This window comes from Saccostrea cucullata, unplaced genomic scaffold, assembly GCF_032062105.1.
Source record: "Saccostrea cucullata isolate Sc308-1 unplaced genomic scaffold, CSIRO_AGI_Scuc_v1 ctg14848, whole genome shotgun sequence".
Lineage (NCBI taxonomy): Eukaryota > Metazoa > Mollusca > Bivalvia > Ostreida > Ostreidae > Saccostrea > Saccostrea cuccullata.
In genome coordinates, this window is record NW_026919293.1 from 1,813 (window position 1) to 10,024 (window position 8,212).

Here is an 8,212-nt window from a genome sequence, read left to right on the forward strand (position 1 = left end):
AGATTAAAAGAGTGTTAAACTGTCCTGAAACAATCTTAGAAACATTACAACCCTGAAGCGAACCTTTCTCGCAGAAATGACCACATACCGCTCCAAAGGGGTGGCTAATAGACGCCAAATTAAAAGGTCCGTATCTCTCTTAATTTCCGAGCAATTTTCAAAATCTTTGTATCATCACAAAGGTCTTGGCCAGTTCTGTCAACAATCTGAAAATGGTAGTTAAAAGTCAAAAACGGAAAAAGTTGCTAGGGTTAAAAGATGTCTGTGTAAGCCGCGTGGGTACACCTAGGCAACGTTTGCTCTAGACAGCCTCAAAAAATGAAAATTTGAAGAAAAAGGTGCTTTAATCCGGTTGGACCGGAAGACAACGTCCTCAGTAGTCGAAAAATTTGGACGAAAGGGAACTCTTCTTCTCATAAAAGTTTTCGTACGCCTCGATACCCTGACCTGAACCTCTGTCGCTGAAATGCCCAAAAACTGCTCCAAAGGGGTGGCAAAAAGACTCCAAATTGTCATTGGAAAGCTCTTGGCAAGTTTTGTCCACTATCCGGAGATGGTTGCTAAAGGTAAAAAACGGGAAAAGTTGCGAGGGTTAAACGATATCTGTGTAAGGTGCTTGGGTACACCTATTCAATATTTGCTCTAGAAAGCCTCAAAAACGGCTTTTATTTCTACACTTTACAGCATTCGATAGCCTTTGTCAAGAGCTCTCTGACAAGCCCAAGAACTTAAAAATCCGTCACGAAATAAAGATTTTCTGACGTTTGCAAGCTTTTTGAGAATATTCTTGTTATTCGACTTTTTGCTGTCTGGAATGACAATATCATGATAGCAGCGTAAAGAGCTCTTCAAAACCTTTCCAACGACACCAAGAACGTTGACATCGGAGCAGTCAGTCAAAAGTTATGAGCAAAAAACGAAAAGTAAGTGTTTGCAGGAGTTAAAGTCAGGGATAAGTGCTTAGGTTAGTGAAGGTAAGGGTTAGTGGGGGCCAGGGTTAACGGGGGTTAGGGTTAATGGGGGTTATGGTTAGGGTTAATTGGGGTTAGGATTAGGGTTAGTGGGGGTTAGGGTTAATGCGGGTTAGGGTTAACGGGGAGTTAGGGTTAGGGTTAGGTGTTAGGGTTAGGGTTAGGGTATACGGATAAAAGCGAAAATGCCCATGGATTTAAGTGTCCAAGTGTCAACGGAGATTAATGGATAAGTGAAAGGTTTAGGGTTAGGGTTTGGAGTAGGGATAGGGCTAAAAACGAAGATGAACTATCTAGGTCATGAACTATCTAGGTCAAATGAAATGAAAGTGGAAAGTGAAAGTCACGGATACATGCAAAAGTAAAGGAAAAACTGGAATTTTCATAAAACCTAGTTGTCAGGAAAAAAGAGAAAAATTGCTTCTTCTCTACACCGCAGATTGTGCGTAGAAATGAACAAATTGAGAATTTTTGACCATTTTGAACCTCCCAGATCTCAAGAATGGCATGTAATGGACACACCCCACTGAAGTCAGTGAGACACCACAAAAGGGACTTTTGGTAGCTGCAAAGAGTTGGCAAAACTGCGTTCTCCTTCTAAAGATATGAAGGACTAAACATGCGGAAGATATACAAAAGTCTTAAAAACTTTGAAACAGGGATTTGGACAAGTTAAAGTGGTCAGATCTCGACAACCTGCACGTTGCCGAAGAGATCTCACTAGATGCTGCTCAAGTGCCCCAAAAAACGGTTATTCTCGGAGACGAGGTAAAATTGCGTTCCGCGCTAAGTTCCTTTTCTGGGCGATAGCGCGAAAACGGTGAAAGATAGAGTCGAAAAATGGGGACGAAAGGGAATTCTTTTCATAAAAGGTTTCGTAGACCTCGATACCCTGACCTGAACCTCTCTCGCTGAAATGCCCAAAAACTGCTCCAAAGGGGTGGCAAAAAGACCCCAAATTGATAGGTTCGTTTCTCTCTGCATTTTCAAGCAATTTTCAAAGTCTTGGTGTCATTGGAAAGCTCTTGGCAAGTTCTGTCCACTATCCGAAGATGGTTGTTAAAATTTAAAAACAGGAGAAGTTGCGAGAGATGAAAGATGTCTATGTAAGCCGCGTGGATACACCTAGGCAATATTTACTCTAAAAAGCCTCAACAAATGGCTTGATCTTTCTACACTTTACGGCATTCGATAGACCTTGTCAAGAGCTCTCTGACAAGCCCAAGAACTTGAAAATCGGTCAAGAAATAAGGATTTTCTGCCCTTTGCAAGCCTTTTGAGCATATCGCTTGTTATTCGACTTTCTGCTCATTTTTAGTGATATGTTATTTTTTGCAATTTCAAAATGCATATTTAAGAACCTATTACAAAGAAAACGTAATTAATTTTAAGTGCATTCAATTTAAGCGATCTCGGCGGCACCCTCGCTTAAAATGCCAAAATTGAATCCGCGCTTACAATTCTACCGATATGGTATTTAGAACACTAATGGTTAATATACAAGTAGTTGCTCATTTCCATGAAGTCTTTTAACTTTATCAGGGTTAGGGTTAGGGTTAGGGGTTAGGGTTAGGGTTAAGATTAGGGGTTAGGGTTCGGGGTTAGGGTTGGGTTGGGGTTACGGTTAGGGTTAGGGTAAGGGCACTTTGACGTGTTGCGTGTGCGGGATTGCGGGACTCTGCCTTTTTTATCACGTGATTGTCAATCATTTCATCGTGAAAGTAGATATTTTCCTGCAGGATTTCTGTCGATTTGGACGTTTATATACTGTTGTGTTTTTAATGGGTGATTTTCTTGATGTAAAATAATATTTCATTTGATTTTTTTAATTGCTAATTATGATGTATTGTTTGAGTAAGCAACGGCATCTTTTTTAAGGAAGTAATACATAACCTTACCTTATTTTTGCATTAAAAATTTACGGAAGTATAATGAATTATTTGTGTTTAAGAGGACAAAGTTTATGTATATTTTTTGTTCTCTTCAATAGTACCTGGAAATTTAAAGTGTATTTTCAATGGTTAATTAGGATATATTCCTTTTAATTACACAATAACAACATATTGATTGAAATTAAGGTCATTTAAGTAAACTTAAAATGATGCTGAGTATGCACATCAGTGTACTCGGGTATACCCTAGGGTATACCTTGGTATATCCCAGGGTATACCCGGGTATACCCTAGGTATACCCGGGTTTAACCCAGGGTATACCCGGGTTTAACCCGGATATACCTAGGTTTAACCCAAGATATTCCGGGTTCAACCCAGGATATACCCGGGTATAACCCAGGATAATCAAGGGTTAAACCCAGGATATACCTGGGTATTACCATGGTATAATCAAGGATACACCTGGGTTTAACCCTGGATAAACCCGAGTTTAAGCCAAGATATACACGGGTTTAACCCAGGTTAAACCCGGGTATAACCCAGGGAAAACTTGGCCATGCTACAGGGTAAATATTATTGTGAAACCCAGGTATACGATGGGTTTACTTTGGTTTTCTACTGGTTTTTTACTCTTTATTCATATTTATTTTACTTAATGAGTATGAGAGCATATAACTTTTTGCTTTCCAACATTGTGAAGTAGGATTTTTTAGTATTGTTAGTACAATTTTAATATAAATGATTTATTATAAAAGAGACCTTCTATTATTTTATATAAGTAAAGTTAGCTTAATCTTAATGTATATAAAATTCAATGAATATGACTGGTTGTTTTTCTAATTTCAGATGGACGTTGATGAAAGTGTACAAACTTTTTCTGACCCGTGCAAGAGAACTTTAATTTAGCAAAGCTATACAATTCTTTATCTGAAACACCTCAACTCTTTTTAAGAAGGGATGAACGAATTTATGGAAGATGTTTGACAGTCGATGAAGTAGACAGAGAAGTATGGTTGAGATATTCATTCGATATTGATGGATGTGTTAATGAACTGAAGAATTTAAATGGAATACGAATGCCAGTTAGACATATAACACTCTTTCTGAATGACAATGGCAGTTTACGTGAGATTAGAAGCACTTTAAAGAAACATATCAATTTAACAGAATATTCTAAAAGCGAGCTTATGAATTTCAGCAGCTCTTTAGGGTTTCAATTGTTTTACGAAAGAAGATGGGAGTGTTGGATAGCCATGATACCTGTACACAAGAAAGGTTCTGTAGCTCTTCCGAAACAGATAATCAGACAACAAACATTCAATACTTTCCTTGCACTGAGAACAAGATTCAAAGATATACTCGCAGATTATGCCATGAATGGAATTGCTTCAAAAACACTTATGAAAAACGATATCAGGGATGTCCGTAAAATGTTCGTGTTACCTGAAGACTGTTCTACAATACGTTCTGCTTTACAGACTGCTCTGAACGACATCTCTTTAACAGGATTCAGGCCAGTAATATTTTGTTTTCGTTTTGGAGAAAAAATGACGGATGGACTACCATTATCTGACTTTGATAGGGAAGAGATATGTAGGTCAACTGTTCATGCAGCTGTAGACATTTCCACGGATGGTGAGGTGGATCTCTTGTGGTCCACCTCAGGTTTGCAGGAAGTAATCGGCTTGAGAGGTGTATTAAGCACATGTTTATCACTTACAGACTGTCGAAATTTTCAAAGCAATCTAGATGGAAGGCCAATGGATATTAAGAATGGTTTACGAAAGGTTTGTCGCTTTCCAGACCAGTTACAGTTTGTTCAACTTTATGCCGATATTCCACACCGTCAGCCCAATTGTCGATTTCATCCAGTGTCGGCTTGCATTGGTGGAGGTATGTGTTTTCCAAGGCCGACAGCAGAAGCTTTCCTCCGAGACGCAGAACATTATATATCAACTCTAGAGAGCAATTGGGTGCTAACTAGAAATAGTACTTGTAGAGTAGAAATTGATCGTTGTGCAGGATACCGCATTAATCCCACGCGGTACCGCATGCTCTCTACTTCTTAGATTAAATCTTAGAGCAACTTCTGGAACGTGAGCTTTTGCTGACTTGCTAATTGTAACATTAGCTTCTATCAGATATTTCGGGCTTGCGTGTGTAAAGAAGAGAATTCTTGGAGGGTTTTCAGAAAACGGGAAATGTGCTAACCACGTGGCAATCTTATCAATTAGAATTAGCCAATGAAAAATTGCTCTGGGGAAAACCATTCTGTTCAAGGAGTACAACATATTCATTTAATGTTGGACCCGGAGCTTTGGGACTGAGTCGAAGTTTGACGGACCAGTTTGGTTTTCTTGTCGCTAGACGTCTACTCAACTTGCATGCAAAGCGATCGAAGCATCCCTCCACCTGAAATTGGACGAACTCGGAAATGATCTGTAAAATGATTGCAAGATCAGCGGGTTTGCACGACCATTTGGATGCCAGCTATGGCGTCATTGGTAGACATTTCGTAGTTGCATTGCTTCACGACTTACACGAAACTGGCATGGTTGCTACTTACGTTCTCTTTGATGACTTCTTAGGAGAGATGAAATCTGACAAAACCAGGTTTAAGACAGTTGGTGCTGTGACTCTGAAATCGCTAATAAAGCTGTTGACAACAAAGAGGAGAACCGAAACACAGATGGTATTTCCAAGCCTGTGCAGACTTTTGGAGAAAAACACCCTTCCAGTTGAAGACATTGTACAGGCTGGATTTCATGAGCTCAACTTAAAATACTTTCCAGCAGTGAGTACATATGACCGTCATGGAAACATGATTCTGACTTGGTCTTTTCATGGAAACTTTTGGAATATTGTCAATGATCAACAGTCTCCCGAAATACAAGAAAGTAAGCAACAAATGATGTCTGACCTAATTAGAGGTGATCTGGAAAAACGCGGACTAGTTTATGCAAGCAAGCTGAAAAAAACTCCAAAGGTACTTCCTTGGGTGTCTATATGTATATGCAGGCTCCAAAGAGAAAAAACTCGAGTTGGAGCCAACTGTGACGATATTGACATATATCAGCTGCATCGCCTTCTTGATTCAGAGCTTTTATGTAGAATATGAAAGGCTGGCTGCTCTCACGATCGATCTTCCTTTGGACAAGAACCGATTTATCGCGTTGGAAATATTATCTAAACTACAGTTGGCCAATTTCAGGTTTCGGAATCTACACTTGAAGCATTTGCATTTTACCGTCCGACATAAAGTCGACCTGGAAATGGGAGAGCAAAGGAAGAATAAATGAAGAGATTAAACTAGGGATACGGAAGTTAGTTCCAGAGGAGAGCGAATGGAAGAGATGCCAAAGAAAATAGGTGACGATGATGATCCACTTGTATTTCATAAAGATACTGGACATAAGAGGACTTCAACTTGTAAACCGGTGACCAAAATTACCCAAAGTACATGGTCAAGCCAAGGGTTAGGGTTAGGAATAGGGCTAAAAACGAAGATGCCGGATTCGAGGTTTTTAAAGATGAGAAGACATCAAGGAATCCAAATACCAAAGCTCAGTCTGCTTGTCCCAAGGGCGTGTTACCTATTGGTATTTGAAGAAAAGGTGCCGTAATTCCGGTTGGACCGTAAGGCAACGCCACCAGTAGTGGAAAAATTGGGACGAAAGGGAACTCTTCTTCTCATAAAAGGTTTCGTGAGCCTCGATACCCTGACTTGAATCTCTCTCGCTGAAATGACCAAAAACTGCTCCAAAGGGGTGGCAAAAATACCCCAAATTGAAAGGTCCGTATCTGTCTTAGTTTTCGAGCAATTTTCAAAGTCTTGGTGTCATTAGAAAGCTCTTGGCAAGTTCTGTCCACGATCAGAAGATGATTGTTAAAGGTCAAAAACGGGAAAAGTTGCGAGGGTTGAAAGATATCAGTGTAAGCCGCGTGGGTACACCTAGGCAATGTTTGCTCTAGAAAGCCTCAAAAAATGGCTTGATCTTTTTACACTTTACGGCATTCGATAGACCTTGTCAAAAGTTCTCTGACAAGCCCAAGAACTTGAAAATCCGTCACGAAATAAAGATTTTCTGCCGTTTGAAAGCCTTTTGTGAATATCGCTTGTTATTTGACTTTCTGCTCACTAAAACGACAATATCATGATGCAAGGGTAAAGAGATCTTCAAGACCTTTCCAACGACACCAAGAACGTTGACATCAGAGCAGTCAGTGAAAAGATATGAGCAAAAAAAAAAGAAAGGTAAAAGATTGCAGGGGTTAAAGTCAGGGTTAACGGGGGTTAGGGTTAGTGGGGGTTAGGGTTAACGGGGGTTAGGGTTAGTGGGGGTTAGGGTTAATGGGGGTTAGGGTTAGGGTTAAGGGTTAGGGTTAGGGTCAGGGTTAGGGTTAGGGTAAAGGGTTAAGGGTTAAGGGTTAGGGTTAAAGCATAGGGTATAGGGCTAAAAGCGAAAATGATCATGGATTAAAGTGATCAAGTACGTCAACGGGGATTAAAGGATTAGTAAAAGTGAAAGGGTTAGGGTTAGAGTTAGTAATAGGGCTAAAACAAAGATGCCGGATTTTGGTCATGCCGGAATTAGGTCAAACAAAAAGAAAGTGGAAAGTGAAAGTCACAGATAGAAGCAAAAGTAAAGAAAAATCTGGAATTTTCCAAAGCTCATAACTTTCTTATTCATTATCGGATGAAGACAAGTTTGGTGTCGTTGGAAAGGTAAGAAAACCAGGCACACGATTAAGTGGGGGTCATAAACTCCAAGTGTCAGGAAAAGGGAGAAAGTTTGTCTCTTATTTACAGCAAAGATTGTGTTTAGAAATTGACAAATTGGGAGTGTTTCACCATTTTCAACCTCCCAGATCTCGAGAATGGTATGCAATTGACACATTACCACTTATGTCAGTGAGACACCACTAAAAGGGACTCTTGGTAGCTGCAAAGAGTTGGCAAAATTGCGTTCTCCTTCTAAAGATATGAAGGACTAAACATTCGAAAAATGTACAAAAGTCTTAAAAGCTTTGAGACAGGGATTTGGACAAGTTAAAGTGGTCAGATCTCGACAACCTGCACGTTGCTGAGGAGGTCTCAGTAGGAGCTGTTCAAGTGCTTTGAAAACCCGTTATCCTCGGAGCAGAGGTAAGCTTGCATTCCGCGCTAAGTTCTTTTTCCGGGCTATAGCCCGTGAGAGATGAGGGCCCTGAACTCGTACATTAAAGATAAGACTTCAAGGAATCAAAATACCAAAGCTAAGCCTGCTAGTCCCAAGGGCGTGTTACCTATGGGTATTTGAAGAAAAGGTGCCGTAATTCCGGTTGAACCGGAAGGCAACGCCCCCAGTA

General features: G+C 40.1%; 1 pseudogene; it reads left to right on the forward strand.

The window, feature by feature from the left end:
• The first annotated feature begins 3,939 nt into the window (after positions 1-3,939).
• LOC134229022 (uncharacterized) lies at positions 3,940-6,338 on the forward strand (annotated as a pseudogene).
• The last annotated feature ends 1,874 nt before the right edge of the window (positions 6,339-8,212 follow it).